Raw genomic sequence first — 16,616 nt, 5'->3', positions numbered from 1 at the left:
ACACTATTGACTCGGGTAGATGTAACCTTACATAATAATTATTTTCCAATTGTTTTGTTTTGAACAGAACTATTCTATTATTTGTTTCATTCCACTGTTATAAACCGATTCCCATGCTTTTAAAATAACAGTTCTGTTCCGGAACAGTATAGATCACTTTCATTCACGGTTCTGATTCTGTTCCTCTTATCCGGTTTGTGTTTCAACCCCTAATAATGATATCATTACCCTAATGCAAGAATGTCTATCAGGGTTGGGGTCAATTCCATTTGAATTAAATCATTTCAAATCATCAGGAAAATATTTTCTGAAACCCTACCCTGATGTGTACTTCGGAGTAGAATAGTCTGATTTATTTCTATTTTTCTTCATCCACACAGTATAACCTAATGTTGCTTCGGCAGCAGTGAAACAATGCACCACAGAATCAGGCCAGTTGCAAAATGGCTTGTGGTCAAAACCCCATCATGGAGCAAGTCTCTGAAACCACCGTCACCTCATTTGTCCCCTCCCATCCGTCACTCCCAGTTACAAACAACACTGCCATTTTACTGGGATAATTAAAAGGCAGTGACATTCAAGCGTGGGAGACGGAGTGACATTAAAATTAATTTCTGGTAAAACCCAGTGACATTACTCTGCTGATCAGCCGGCAAGCACACAGGCACGCCTGTACCTACTGGCCAGGAGCACTGCAACAGCACACAAAACTGCTGCTGGGGACCTGTTCTCAATATGAAGCCCTTCAAATGTCATTAGACATTTTTATTTCATGCTTTTGGCAATTAATCTGCTCTTCATAAAGTGAAAAGGAGAGATGGTCTCTTGTGCTTATCTCAGCAGCGATTATTATTCAGTATGGTTTGATATACCGAACAGGCAAGTCTCTCTCTGCCTCTCTCTCTCTCTCTCTCTCGCTCTCTCTCTCTCTCTCTCTCTCTCGCTCTCTCTCTCTCTTTTTCTCTGTCTCACATTAATCTAGAAGTCCCCCTTTGTGTTTGAGTGAAAGGGGACCTGGCTTGTCATCAAATCAAATCAAATCAAATTGGGGGGGCAGTGCAAGTAGTCCGGGTATCCATGATTAGCTGTTCAGGAGTCTTATGGCTTGGGGGTAGAAGCTGTTGAGAAGTCTTTTGGACATAGACTTGGCACTCTGGTACCGCTTGCCATGTGGTAGCAGACAGAACAGTCTATGACTAGGGTGGCTAGAGTCTTTGACAATTTTTAGGGCCTTCCTCTGACACCGCCTGGTATAGAGGTCCTGGATGGCAGGACGCTTGGCCCAAGTGATGTACTGGGCCGTACGCACTACCCTCTGTAGTGCCTTGCGGTCGGAGGCCGAGCAGTTGCCATACCAGGTGGTGATGCAACCAGTCAGGATGCTCTCGATGGTTGCAGCTGTATACTTTTTTGAGGATCTGAGGACCCATGCCAACTCTTTTCAGTCTCCTGAGGGGGAATATGCTTTGTCGTGCCCTCTTCACGACTGTCTTGGTGTGTTTGGACCATGATAGTTCGTTGGTGATGTGGACACCAAGGAACTTGAAGCTCTCAACCTGTTCCACTACAGCCTCATCGATGAGAATGGGGGCGTGCTCAGTCCTCTTTTTTTTCCTGTAGTCCACAATCATCTCCTTTGTCTTGGTCACGTTGAGGGAGAGGTTGTTATCCTGGCACCACACGGCCAGGTCTCTGACCTCCTCCCTATAGGCTGTCTCATCGTTGTCGGTGATCAGGCCTACCACTGTTGTGTCGTCGGCAAACTTAATGATGGTGTTGGAATCGTGCCTGGTCATGCAGTCATGGGTGAACAGGGAGTACAGGAGGGGACTGAGGGACGCACCCCTGAGGGGCTCCCGTGTTGAGGATCAGTGTGGCAGATGTGTTGTTACCTACCCTTACCACCTGGGAGCGGCCCGTCAGGAAGTCCAGGATCCAGTTGCAGAGGGAGGTGTTTAGTCCCAGGATCCTTACGTTAGTGATGAGCTTTGAGGGCACTATGGTGTTGAATGCTGAGCTGTAGTCATGAAGGACATCTGAGGGAGGAAGGACTTTGGGGCTTGAAGATCACACTATGGAGTCGGTAGCACTTCTCTAAGGGCAGCATTACAGCTCCAGTTGTATCCATACGCGTGTGTGTGTATGTGTGTGCGCCCTCCTAAGACCCTGCTCCAGGCCAATATCCTCTGCTCATTAAATCATACAGGGCATTTCTCCCTCTCATCAACACCAGACCCATAATCAGCATGCAGTCCCACCCTGAACCTCCCCACCTATGTCTGCATTAAGAACCAGGCACATCTCTCTGACAGAATGAAGTCCTGTGCCTGCTTGACCTCCTCCTCCACCCCCTATTAGAGGAGTCTCTCAAGGAGAGCGACTTGTGTCGCAGCACATCACTTGAATGCAGGCGGGACTAATATAAATATTAGAGTGAGAAAGATGGTGAAGGTTTTTTCTATGAGTTGAGCAGATTAGACTGGACTAATCCGCCCGACGATAGGGAATATAAATTGTGTCCGGAGCCTGTGTGATTGGCCATGGTGGGTTAAATAAGCCTGGAGCGGAGCGGGCTTGTCTGAAACATATAATGCTAACCTCAGCGCCACCCGGCTCTCCTCTCCTCAGATCCACTGGCTAGCTGCTCCAGCTGAAGAGACCGACCGGGCCATTGCATGGCATCTGGGCCGGAACCAAAGCTGATTGAATCAGTTCTTGTTTATTGGATCCCTGGGAGAATGTTGTCATTGCCCTGACATTGGCCCACGCATGCATGGCAAGTGCATTATTCCCCTCCACCGAACAGTCGCCATGCAGGGCGAGGCTGTGTGTTTGTGTTGCAGTGTGTGTTCTGTGTGTGCACTGTAGGCTTGTCTACATCAAGGCAAAAGGGGTGGGTAGAGAAGGATTGGAGGCAGAAAAGGGTTGAAGGATGGGGGTTGGAATGAATGGAAGAAAGAACGAACGTCCCACTGCAGGCTCCTGAAAACATTCCCTCACCCTCTTCCCCCCAAAACCCTCTGCCTCCCTATCCCCATCTTCCCCAATGCAGCAGAGAAGCCAGACAGGGATGGTGAATCTGGTTTGAGATTGTCCTGTTCCACACAAAGGGAGTAGCCTGAGAGTGAAGTGTATCACCACTAGTGATGTGGTGCCTCTTAGACTGGGATGGGTGAGTGGCAGTCAGACAGACAGCATGACAAAGTATCTTTATGCAGCTTCACTCTGTCTGCCTCCAGACCCCTCTCTAGTTCTGAATAGGAGAATGCTGCAGTTCGCTGTTTGACATAGACCCGACCACATAGACTCCCAGACCATGAGAAACAAGATTCTCTGAATGCCAAGCGTCACGTCTGGAGGAAACCTGGCACCTTCCCTACTGTGAAGCATGGTGGTGGCAGCATCATGCTGTGGGGATGTTTTTCAATGGCATGGACTGGGAGACTAGTCATGATCGAGGCAAAGATTAACGGAGCAAAGTACAGAGATCCTTGATGAAAATCTGCTCCAGAGCACTCAGGACCTCAGACTGGTGAAAAGGTTCACCTTTCAACAGGACAACGGCCCTAAGCACACAGCCAAGACAATGCAGGAGTGGCTTCGGGACAAGTCTCTGAATGTCCTTGAGTGGCCCAGACAGAGCCCAGACTTGAATCCGATCAAACATCTCTGGAGAGACCTGAAAATAGCTGTGCAGCAACGCTCCCCATCCAACCTGACAGAGCTTGAGAGGATCTGCAGAGAGGAATGGGAGAAACTCCCCAAATACAGGTGTGCCAAGCTTGTAGCATCATACCCAAGAAGACTCGAGGCTGTAATCGCTGCCAAAGGTGCTTCAACAGAGTACTGAGTAAATGGTCTGAATACTGTAAATGTGATATTTCCGGGGTTTTGGGGGGTGGGTGGAAACTATGTAATACATTTTGTAACGTAGCAAAATGTGGAAAAAGTCAAAGGGTCTGAATACTTTCCGAAGGCACTGTAAATGGCATATAAATCAACTCCTGCAGTCCCAGATCAGCAGTCGCTTGTCCCTTTTAGAACAGATGATATTCTATTCTAACATGGTTGCTGCCCTTCAAAAACATGTTAACTGTATTATTTGGGGTAATGGTTTCCATTTTTCTGCTTGAAATCTGATTTGTCAGCAGGAGAAAGCGAAAAAGTAGGCCTTTTCTAAATAATCTGAGCTTCACTTTTTATTTATTTGTTAGGAGTGTACAAATGGGAGAGGAGGAGAGAAAGAATTGCTTCACTGAGTGAGCAGAATGTTCTGTATAGCGTGGCGCATAAACCTTTGCCGGTTGGAGGTTGTTCTTCACCTCTGTGTAGGATCCAAACGCCAAAGAGCCAAACGTCTTTCATTAATCTTGAGACAAAGCCCCTGCATCAGCAGAACCGCAGACTCCACACCAGAGTGAGGATCATACCGAAAACTTTGAGAAGAAATACAACAAGAAATACAACACACTCCACCCGCCTCAAAAGTAGCTATGTCTCCTCTGCTCCTTGCTCCCTTTTTAATTAAGAAGAAGACATTTCCCCAAGGGTTGATGCATAAGAGACAAAGCACTTAGCATGTCTGGCCTTACATAAGACTATACATTCTGTGGCCTATAATACATATATTTTCCCTCCAGGGTACGCTTTTTCATGGCTAAAAGGGCCCTGTGTTGATTCTAGTTCAGCTGCCACACTACATAAGCACTCATCTAGGGCTGTGTGGTTGTATTTAAACAAAGTAATGGGAGGTATGAATTTACATAACATACCAAGAGGGGGAGGACAGGGGGAAGAAAAGGCTTGACGAAGGAGAAGAGGGAGAGAGACTAATTTCAGTCTCCAAAAAGCAAAAATGTAAGCTTTTGCCAAATGCTATCATCTGTTAAATTAATATCTAGAGTCCTCTGACATATCCTCAGATACCTTCTTGCACATTAATCATCATTTACACCCATTTTAAATTAGAGAGAGAGAGGAGAAGAGAGGGAGAATGAGAGAGAGAGAGAGAGAGAGAGAGAGAGAGAGAGAGAGAGAGAGAGAGAGTAGGGAGGCTGTTTTGCTTTGTGTTGCTCACTTCGTCTCCTGTGGTGATGTCACAGGGGATCAAGTCATGGAGGCTTGGGCCTGGCTCATGATTCACACAGAGAGATGAGGAAGCCAATGCGGACACGGGAAGACCCAGAGGACAGGAGAGGAAAGGATAGCAGCAACAGCAGCAGCTCCCTCCCAGCCACATGAAGGGAGCCAGTTGATTAGGAGGAGGATAATAATACGTTTAGCCTGCATGTGTATTGTGGCAAGGCTGGCTGAGTTTAATAGGGCACTCTCACAGCAGGTAAACCACAACTAACTAAACTCACACCGCATCACTAGGAGAACATGTTCAACCACAGAACTAGCCTGTCCTGTGCCAGGTTTCCCCCATTGGTCTGCCATTGTTATTTTGTGTGTTTATAGTGCTGGGTATTTTGTCATCTAAGTGGTTTGCTCTCTACTGGCTGAACTGTCTCTGGAACGTATTACTTATGTCCAGTTGGTCCATTGTCTTTTTAATGGCTCTCTTAATTAACTAACTGTAAAATGTTAGCCTTGTCAGAGAGGATGCCCAAGCATGCCATTTAGCACAAGATAATGAGATTAACCTCTCGTTGGCCAAGCAAACGCAGATTAAACATTACGGGTGAATTAAATGAGGCCTTTCTTTATTTACTCTAGCCTAACGCAGGGCAGCAGCCAGCGAAGCAGCCACAATTCTTTCAGCAATAACATAGCTGAAATGTAATGGGGATATGGAGTGTGTTTGGCGTTGGGTTGTGAGTGTGGCCAACCAGCTACATGTCAGAGGGAACAGGAAAAGGTCCTGGAGCAGGGGCTGGGGCTGGAAAAAAGTAGGCCACTTTCCCTCGCTCAGGAGAACCATTGTGGACAACCAATGAAAGCAGACCCTTAATCACTCACAAACACTGTCTGCCCTGAACACACACACAATCGCAGTCACTCACACACACACACAGTCTGAACTCATGAACTGAGGCGAAACAGGGGCATGTGGCATGTTTAGCAAAGTCCTCCTCTGGCCAACAGAAAACAGCCTTCAAGCTGGAAAAACAAGCCCTGTGCAGTTAGTTAGTTGTTTCTCTTTCTTCCCCAGTCCTCTAAAGCACAGGCCAACACCCTCCAAGTTGCTCAACTTCTCTGTGCTGTGCACATCTGATGTCCTGGACAACTGGAAAATGAACTTTATACCACATTGCTGTAAAACATTTACGTTTGGGGGAAGGGCGTGAGTTACCGTATATTGCATTTAATTGGACAAGGTCTTACATCCATGTTACACAGACAGTAATTGTACACAGGGGTATTAAAGTGTAATTTTAATAACTCAACAATGCAATTATACACTCTAAGGTATAATTAGTAACTCTAGCAATTGTAGATCTGTGTCAGTTTTTTTCACCCTTTTCACATGATCCATATAGACTCCTGGATTAGACAGGGATGTTGCTATTTCTCGCTCTCTCCCAAAATGTTGCAGTTTGCCCTCATTTTCTTTGGCACCGTTGGTTGTCAGTTTCAACCCCATGGTCTACTTTAATGCATTGCGCGGCTTTATTTCACACAAAACCACAATGTAAGGTGACAGAGTCCCGCCAAACCCCTTTTAGGCAGAATCTAATTTAATGACATTCATCAGTCCTCCCATTTAACTGAAAAGTCTGAATGAGGGTCGATCAATTATTTTGTCTGAAGCAAATTTGGAGTGCATTCTTGATGTGTTTGGAAAGAACTCCTGAGACTACGGCGACAAATCAGAGAGATTGTAGGTCTTCCCTTTGTCCTGTTTTCCTTGCTTGGGGTGTCACAGTGAGCCCATGCCCTGCTCTGAGCACTGAGCTCACAGCCTTAGCCCAACGAGCTCCACATCTCGTTTAATCAGGATTTGGGGAGTGAAATATGGGCCTGGAGAGCCTACTGCACCAAAGTCACATTCATCTGGTTTCAATCTCCTCTCCGCCCTCGGATGTGGCAGTGTTGAAGTTCCTTATCTGGCTGACACGCCGGGAGGGGCCACCCTCGCTGAGACTGACTGAGCTTAGCAGCCCAAAGGCAAGCCTTATTTATTGGGGGAGTATGTGAGAGCTGTGAAGCTTATGCCACATGTGGATGTATGGGGACCTCTGCTCTGCTAATGCTGCTGGCCCAGAGAGGGGAGAAGGTGTTTGGCCTTTCCTGGTGCTCTCTCTAAAAAGGGCTTGCTAGGCATGTTGTTTACTAGTGCTGTAAGATGCTTGGTGGCAATGCTGGTTCAACGTGATATGCCCATTCAAAACCTAACACATCACATGCATTATTTTAATGGATATCTTGTTTATGGCACATTAGAAATGGACAAAGTACAGTAATTATGATTGAAAGATACCTCTAAATTGTTTACTGTTGATAGGCTGCTATATTAGGCCTACTGAAATGCTGCATAGTTTCCTCAGGCCAGCATGTAGTAAGTAAAGAGATGCCTGTACTTTGTATGTGAGTGATTGTGTGCTCTGTGTGCTCATGAGACAGAGTGTCTGTATATGCCTAGCAGCCACTCAGTGTCAGTCTGCTCCATTGGACCTGAGTAGCCAGCAGGACAGATGGTAACCTGGGCCATTAGCGATCCTCTGAGCGGAAATGGGACCTTTCCTGGAAGATTTGGCTCCTGTTTTCCCTCCACAGCCACAGCAGCACTTTGTCTTTGTCAGATACCTCCCAAATCAACGCCTTTCACAAGCCGCGAAAGCTGCCATGGCACCTCTTCACCTCAGGGGAGATCAAATCAAATCAAGCTGTATTTATACAGCACATTTCAGACATGGAATGCAATGCAATGTGCTTCACAGGAAAAAACGAATAGAAACAATAAGAATAAAATTAAACATTTACTACACAACAAACATAAGAGGATAAAAAACTAAAGAATAACAATAAAAACTGAACGACTGAAAAGCACCCTAAGGAAAAGCAAAGCAAAAAGTTGTGTTATAAGATTTATTTTAAATATGTCCACTAAATATGTCAGGCTGCCTCTCCATGCCTCTTGGTCCTAGGCTTTGGGATAGTTAAAAGGCCAGTGGTAGAGGACCCGAGGGACCAACTGGGTACATAACTTAAAATAATGTCTGACATGTATTGGGGTGCACAATTGTGGATTGATATAAAAACCAACAGAAGAATCTTACAATTAATTCTTCAACTCACAGGCAGCCAGTGCAGAGACCTTAAAACTGGTGTAATGTGTGTTCTCCGTCTGGTCTTGGTCAGTACCCGTGCTGCAGCATTCTGTATGTTTTGCAGTTGACCAATGGCTTTCTTGGCAGGAGAGCATTACAGCAGTCAAGCCTGCTTGAAAGAAAAGCATGGATGAGTCTCTCTGTATCAGCCTCAGAGAGAAACGGCCGCACCTTGGCAATGTTCCTCAGGTGGTAAAAAGCTATTTTGGTCACATTCCTAATGTGTAATTCGAAATTGAGTTCAGAATCTAAAATAACACCTAGGTTTTTTACCTGGTGTTTTATCTTTATTGAATGTGAATTAAAATGTGCGGCCAGATTCTCTCTCTGTGCTTTGGCTCCAACAATAAGTACCTTGATCTTGTCTTGATTTAGCTGGAGGAAGTTGTGAGCCATCCAAGTATATTTAAATCACTAATACAGAGTAATAATGTATCCATGGAGCTAAAATCCTCTGGTGACACAGAAATATAAAGTTGTGTATCGTCTGTGTAGCAGTGAAAACCAATGCTGTGCTTTCTGATAATGCTGCAAAGTGGTAACATACTGTATATAAACTCAACAGTACCGGACCCAAAACCGAACCTTGTGGAACGTCACATGTGATATGTATTTTCTCTGAGTTAGGCTCACCAAGGGTGACAAAAAACTCTCGACCGGTTAATAGGTCCTAAACAAATGTAGAACTGGGCCGAAGAGGCCCAACCCACCTCTCCAGTCTGTCCAGAAGGACATAATGGTCAACAGTATTGAATGCAGCACTTAAATCCAAGAGTACAAGGACAGAGAGCTGTTTGGCATCTGTGTTGGCTCTAAGATCATTTACCACTTTAACTAAGGCTGTCTCTGTGCTGTGGTGGGCCTGAAAACCAGATTGGAACTTCAAAAATCATTTAGCTGTTTGAAAACCAATTTCTCCAGAATTTTGCTTAAGAATGGAAGGTTGGAGATTGGCCGATTGCTAAGAGCTGAAGAATCTAGATTACTTTTCTTCAGAAGGGTTTTCACCATAGCAGTTTTTAGTGCAGTGGGGTAAGTGCCTGTGAACAGGGAGTGGTTAACAATACATTGCACTTCTTCAGATATGCAATTAAAAACAGTTTTGAAGAAGGTGGTGGGGATAGGATTGGAGGCAGATAGAAGGTTTATGTTTTGATATCACTTCCCTGAGCATGTCTGTGTCAACCAGGGAAAATGAATCCATAGTGCCTTTGCGTGGTAGGCTATGGCACATATCATCAAACTTCTCATCAGGTCTTGTTTCACTGATACCCAGCCTAATGTTTGTTATCTTATCTCTGAAAAATGCCGCAACCTCATCACATTTAGATGTGGAAGAAAGTTCACATAGGTTTGCGGGGGTAGGATTTATCAGGCCATCAACGGTTGAGAAGAGCACTCTCAAATTATTCTGATTATTAGTGATCAAGTTAGAAAAATGGAGATGGCGTCCACTGACGTGCCCTTCTCAGTCATCAGACAGGATGGATAGGGTAACTCCACTCCCACGCAGCAACAGTAGCGTCCTGCATCCACTCCTGGTTTCATGTGTCATGTATTTGTTATTTTCTGCTTTGTCAATCAAGTAAAATGATAAGTCAGATACATACCATAAGTCTGGAGACAGCGCTAATATGTTACTGACGCTGGCGAGCTAGTACCCTCAAATGGAGGGGAGGGAGTTAGCATCCCGTCTGTTTTCAATTAGCTTGTGAAATGTACAACATAGGAGCCGCTCTGTTCTGTTGTTGTTCCGATCCTATTCTTACATGGATACAGCCCAGCGCTTCAGTGCCTTTGCTCAGAAATGCTCTGTCTAACCCTGGGTGAACTCAAGGGTCTCGACAGTGACAAACAGTGCCAGTGGACAAACTAATGGAATTAAATGTGTGTGGAGAGGAGAGGGATCAGGGAAGGATCCAGAGGCCCAGCAGCACGCTCAGGCTGAGCCCACAAAATGTTGTGTTAGCATGTCCAATTCCAGGCCGTTTAATGCTGTTTAAAGCCATTGTTTAATACTGCTCTAAATATAGTCCAAGCTTTGAGGTTGATTTCAAACAATCCTTTGTATACACTCATGTGTTTTATTGTCTTCCCACATCTTGTAAAAGGACTTAGAGAGACTCCTTTAAAACATCATCATCAAAGTATTAAATTGCATTTAATATAAGTTAATTGCACAATACTTGAGGCAGACAGCATTTGACGTTTTTTATTGGTTGTACAGTACGCTGCTACAGAGCATCCATCACCACAGAGACTGGGCGACCAACATGGATTCCTCTTTCTGTGGTCATCCACCAAGTCAGCTCTATTTTCCACCTAATGGACATAAAAAATTGCAGATTGCAGCTAAATGGAATTGGCAGCACCGTAGCATATAAAGTATTGAATCTTCGGAGGTCCAGGCAGCACCAACAATGTGAGTGGAGTTCACCAGCAGCCAGCCACAAATGGAGATTGGACTGCATAAATAACATGGAAACAAATGTTGTCAATTTGTGTCCTGGATAATGGAGAGACTTGCACACAGTTGTCTGTTGTGCCAGGTGAAGTAGTACGGAAAAAGTTTGTTGATATGGGTACTGTGGCAATTATGTTTGGTCTCAGGTCTTCTCCATCTGTCTGTCCCTAGCATAATTTAGCTTCTATCATACCAATACCCAACAGGACAGCTCCTGTTTATCAGAAGCAGGTGAGGCAGACTTAAACAGTGCTTTAATTCATAAGGCCAGCTTCCTCGTTGACTGCACCATCTGTTTTGATGGCACGGTCAAGCCGAGCCTGAACCCCATGGAGGCAAATCTATGACTGTTTGTCTTTTTCTAGGTATTGTTTCTTGTTTCTTCACCAGCTAACTGTTACAGTATAAGTCCTTTGTGATTAATATTTCCTTTCGGTTTGCACAATCCTGGAAAATAACCTTTTTGTTTGCAAAGAAAAATAACTTAATGCCACTCAAAGCGAAAAATAGGCCCAGCTCAGAAAACAATAGTTTTGCTGAATTCTTGGAGAAACTTTCCAAGTGGTTTAATAAAATAAATGTTTTCCTAATAGAGGTCAATTAATGTAGTTTCTGTGAAAATAAATGTAATTTCTTAACAGGATATAGAATGTATTTCTTTGAATATCACAAATTGGTGACTCTTTCAAATATTGCCGTTGTTTTCCATCCTCACTGCATACACACAAGTGAAAAGGATTTTCAGCAAAGTTGTCTAATGTTTCAGTTGAAACAGCAAAAGGCGGTCTATTCTCTCTCTCTCTCTCTCTCTCTCTCTCTCTCTCTCTCTCTCTCTCTCTCTCTCTCTCTCTCTCTCTGCTGTGTGTCTCTATATCTCTCTCTCTCTCTGTTTGTGTCTCTATATGTCTCTCTCTCTCTCTCTGTGTGTGTCTCTATGTGTGTGTGTCTCTCTCTCTGTATGTGTCTCACATACACACACACAGAGACAGAGAGAGAGAGAGAGAGAGAGAGAGAGACATAGAGACACAGAGAGAGAGAGAGAGTGAGAGAGAGAGAGAGAGACAGAGAGACAGAGAGAGACAGAGACACAGAGAGACAGAGAGAGAGAGAGAGAGAGGGGGAGAGAGAGAGAAAGAGAGAGAGAGATTCTGCCAAGGACCAGCACATTAGTCACATCAGTCATGTTAGGAGTAAGTCTGTGAGGAGTAAGTCTAAACCTCTCTCTCTCTCTCTTTCCTGTGAAGCACATTGTGTTGCATTCCATGTCTGAAATGTGCTGTATAGATAAAGCTTGATTTGATTTAATTTAAAGAGAAAGATAAGCACATACTGTACACTACCGGGCAAAAGTTATAGAACACATACTCATTCTAGGGTTTTTCTTTATTTTTACTATTTTCTACATTGTAGAATAATAGTGAAGACATCAAAACTATGAAATAACACATGGAATCGTGTAGCAAACAAAAAAGTGTTAAACAAATCAAAATATATTTTATATTTGAGATTCTTCAAATAGCCACCCATTGCCTTGATGACAGCTTTGCACACTTTTGGCATTCTCTCAACCAGCTTCATCTGGAATTATTTTCCAACAGTCTTGAAGGACTTCCCACATATGCTGAGCACTTGTTGGCTGCTTTTCCTTCACTCTGCGGTCCGACTCATCCAAACCATCTCAATTTGGTTGAGGTCGGGGGATTGTGGAGTCCAGGTCATCTGATGCAGCACTCCATCACTCCCCTTCTTGGTAAAATAGCTCTTACACAGCCTGGAGGTGTGTTGGGTCATTGTCCTGTTGAAAAACAAATGATAGTCCCACTAAGCGCAAACCAGATGGGATGGAGTATCGCTGCAGAATGCAGTGGTAGCCATGCTGGTTATCTGTGCCTTGAATTCTAAATAAATCACAGACAGTGTCACCAGCAAAGCACCCCCACACCATAACACCTCTCCCTCCATGCTTTACAGTGGGAAATACACATGCGGAGATCATCCGTTCACCCACACCGCGTCTCACATGACATGGCGGTTGGAACCAAAAATGTCAAATTTGGACTCCAGACCAAAGGACACATTCTCACTGGTCTGATGTCCATTGCTCGTGTTTCTTGGCCCAAGCAAGTATCTTCTTCTTATTGGTGTCCTTTAGTAGTGGGTTCTTTGCAGCAATTCAACCATGAAGGCCTGATTCACACAGTCTCCTCTGAACAGTTGATGTTGAGATGTGTCTGTTACTTGAACTCTGTGAAGCATTTATTTGGGCTGCAATTTTTGAGGCTACTAACTCTAATGAACTTATCCTCTGCAGCAGAGGCAATTCTGGGTCTTCCATTCCTGTGGCGGCCCTCATGAGAGCCAGTTTCATCATAGCGCTTGATGGTTTTTGCGACTACACTTGAAGAAACTTTCAAAGTTCTTCACATTTTCCGGATTGACTGACCTTCATGTCTTAAAGTAATGATGGACTGTTGTCTCTTTGCCTATTTGAGATGTTCTTGCCATAATATGGACTTGGTCTTTTACCAAATAGGGCTATCTTCTGTATACCCCCCCCCCTACCTTGTCACAACACAACTGATTGACTCAAACACATTAAGAAGGGAAGAAATTCCACAAATTAACTTTTAAGAAGGCACACCTGTTAATTGAAATGCATTCCAGGTGACTACCTCATGAAGCTGGTTGAGAGAATGCCAATAGTATGCAAAGCTGTCATCAAGGCAAAGGGTGGCTGTTTGAAGAATCTCACTTTTTTGGTTACTACATGATTCCATATGTGTTATTTCATAGTTTTGATGTCTTCACCATTATTTTACAATGTAGAAAATAGTAAAACTATAAAGAAAACCCTTGAATGAGTAGGTGTGTCCAAACGTTTGACTGGTACTGTATGTAGACACTCTGGTCATGTGTAGCAAAGCGAATGCACACACATGCTGGTATGTTTTGGAGTGGCCAGATGTGGGGAGGATATGTTGCCACAGCAGAGCAGAGGGTCTTTGTCCAATCCCCACAATGCAGCTGAAGCTTGTTATCTTGCGCAAGCCAAGCCATTTGAGATTTGGGGGGCTTGTTTGTTTAGAACACATCATGGAAATAGGAGGTCCTTTGCATGGTGTTATTTCAACCTGAAAATAACTCCTTAAACGGTTTAACACCATACAAGCCTCCAGCGATTATCCTGCGAGGGAGCCTGGAGTCTCTTAAGATGCATTGGCATAATTAAAATGTAAATGGGGAACATCCATTCCAAATGATGAATTGGGTTTTAATTAAAACTCAACCAATGACTATCAGTGGTGTCTTTGTGTTTGGGCCCTTTTAAGTCCTGTGCCACTCTTCCCACTCTGTCATATGTGGAGCCGTGGTTTTACTGAGCCACATAAAGGTAAAGGGAGGAAGTGGGGCGGCGGTGGCTGCTTACTGGAACGTCTCGAGTACCACATGTGGTACACGCTAGAGCCCTGGTCGTTTAAGCTAACGCTAACGGCTAAGCAGCTGAGCTGATGGAACATCCATAGGATCTTGGATAACACCCGTGCATACAGTATGATGCCAACAGCTGCAGGGTTTGGAAGATGTAAGCAGGTTTCAGTGACTTGGCGTTCCTTTGGGAAAAGTTGTAATTAGCTTTTATGAGGCGTTTATCTGCTGAGAGAGTTTATCGAAAACTTTTGGGGAATTAAAAGAGCTCAGCATTAAACCAATTTAGCATCTATTCTGGGATTCTGTCAGTGCATCCCACTGACGGAATCCCAAAATAGATGCTAAATTGGTTTAATGCCGAGCTCTTTTAATTCCCCAAAAAGTTTGCTCGATGTGACATAGATGACGAGCCCTTGAAATAAATGCTAATGAATCCAACAAGAGAGCTTGAGGTGAAAATGTACCACAGGGTCCTACATTATTCAGATCTTAGTGGAATTTCATCTCCCATTCCTTATTTCCCATAGGCCCTCTCCCTTTCCCTGTTCCTCTCCTCCAGGTCCTACGGATTATCCTGGAAGTGATTCCATTCCTTCTTTGTACCCGCCTGCTCTAGCCAGGCTCTTAGGAATCCATCATCGCAGACGAGTGCGGACACGAAGGGGCCCTCATTTTAAATGTTTCCTCTCAAGCCCCGGCTCTCTCTCCATGCTTGAAGTGGCCCTGCTCTTTAATAGTGCTGCAAGTGGCATGGAGAAAAGTTCCATATCAGCAGAAGGGGTGTTGTTCACCGGCAGTGTTGGAAAAAGTACCCAATTGTCAAACTTGAGTAAAAGTATAGATACCTTAATAGAAAGTTACGTAAGTAAAAGTAAAAGTCACCCAGTAAAATACTACTTGAGTAAAAGTCTAAAAGTATTTGGTTCTAAATATACTTAAGTACCAAAAGTAAATGTAATTGCTAAAATATACTTAAGTATCATAAGTAAAAGTGTAAATTCTTTCAAATTCTTTCTATTAAGCAAAGCAGGCGGCACCATTTTCTTGTTTTAAAAATGTATGGATAGCCAGGGGCACACTCCAACACTCAGACATCATTAACAAAAGATGCATTTGTGTTTAGTGATTCCACCAGATCAGAGGCAGAAGAGATGACCATGTGTTGTCTTGATAAGAGCGTGAATTTGACCATTTAAAAAGAGCCTGGATAAGAGGCTGTATAAATAAAGGAGTCTCTTTGAGAGCTCTTACGAAGGTTGTTTTTATAGCCTGTTTGTACTAGCGTCTCAGAGCACAGCTCTTGTCTGGGGAGCCATCAGAGATGTGAGAGGATTTCAGTGTTTCAAGTCCTCCATCTCTCTGGAAATGATTTACCTCCCTCTGTGCCAATCTCTGTGATAACTCTGTTTCCTTGTGAAGAAAGCACCAATATATTTACAATTTGTATAGCCACAGCAACAGGAGGTCAACAAACCCACTGTGCTGTAAGTGTTCATTTCACTGATCTTTCTGAACACCAAGCTGTACTTCTGGCTGTGACCAATGTTCCCGCTAAACTACGTGTGCAGTAGCCCCGAGACTGCTGCGCAGCTCCCCGGGACTGCTGTGCAGAAATATCAGCCCTGGGATGTTGAGTGGTGGACCGTCAGTCTGCTGCTCTCTCCTTTCATTGAGACTGACCCTCAGATGCATTACCATCAGCCCAGTCAAAAAAAAGCAAATTATTTAAATGTAGGCTCACTCAGCTGTGCTTCACAAGTAATACAACAACGGATCTATTACTGGTGTTATCATATAGGCTACCTCAAATGTTGAAATATAACTTTTATAAATGGCCCGAACAACAATGCATTGGCAGGGCAATTCAAGCAAAGCCAATATGCGGTGGTAATGTATTGGGCCTATAGCTTACTGAGCGGTAGATCTCGGGTTGCATTTTGACTCAACGTGATCTTGAATCAGAAAAGGTTGGTGACCACTGTTCTAGAGTTTTGCCTGTTATCAATATCAACGTTTCCCTTTACTGTGGCAATTGTGATTGAATCAATGCAATATTATCCACTTTCAATGCAACATACCAAAACAAAACTAACTATGCAAGCAATTTTTTTGTAGGCAGAACGCATCAGAATAGGATTGTATTGCATTGACATGCACTACTCAGCCCCTACTCTACACAGACATAAACAATGCATAAACAATCAGAGCTGCAGTAGGCCTATATGCAAATAGACCATTGCCATATATGGATCTGTGCCATTTACTTTAAACTGGACTGTGTTTACAGCATGAGCGGTTGTGAGTAGATGCGTTTATTTTGAGATCAAAGCGAGAGCTGCATGTAGCCACGTCTGCACATTTTGTTCATATCCTTTGCTAGTTAGTGAGTTATTAGCCCAGTTATAGGTCATTTGTAGTCAGCAATAGGGGAGTGATTGCTTCCTACAAGA

The 16,616-nt window shown here is 44.0% G+C and overlaps 1 protein-coding gene across 1 annotated transcript in view; it reads left to right on the top strand.

Annotated features, from left to right (window-relative positions):
* LOC121568043 (CXADR-like membrane protein) overlaps positions 1–16,616 on the top strand; it is a 115,355-nt gene that overhangs the window by 50,158 nt on the left and 48,581 nt on the right. The gene's annotated exons all lie outside the window — the stretch shown is intronic.

Source organism: Coregonus clupeaformis, chromosome 6 (genome assembly GCF_020615455.1).
Source record: "Coregonus clupeaformis isolate EN_2021a chromosome 6, ASM2061545v1, whole genome shotgun sequence".
NCBI classification, from domain to species: domain Eukaryota; kingdom Metazoa; phylum Chordata; class Actinopteri; order Salmoniformes; family Salmonidae; genus Coregonus; species Coregonus clupeaformis.
Note: the sequence above shows the minus strand (reverse complement) of the source record. Positions and strands in the feature narration are given on the sequence as shown.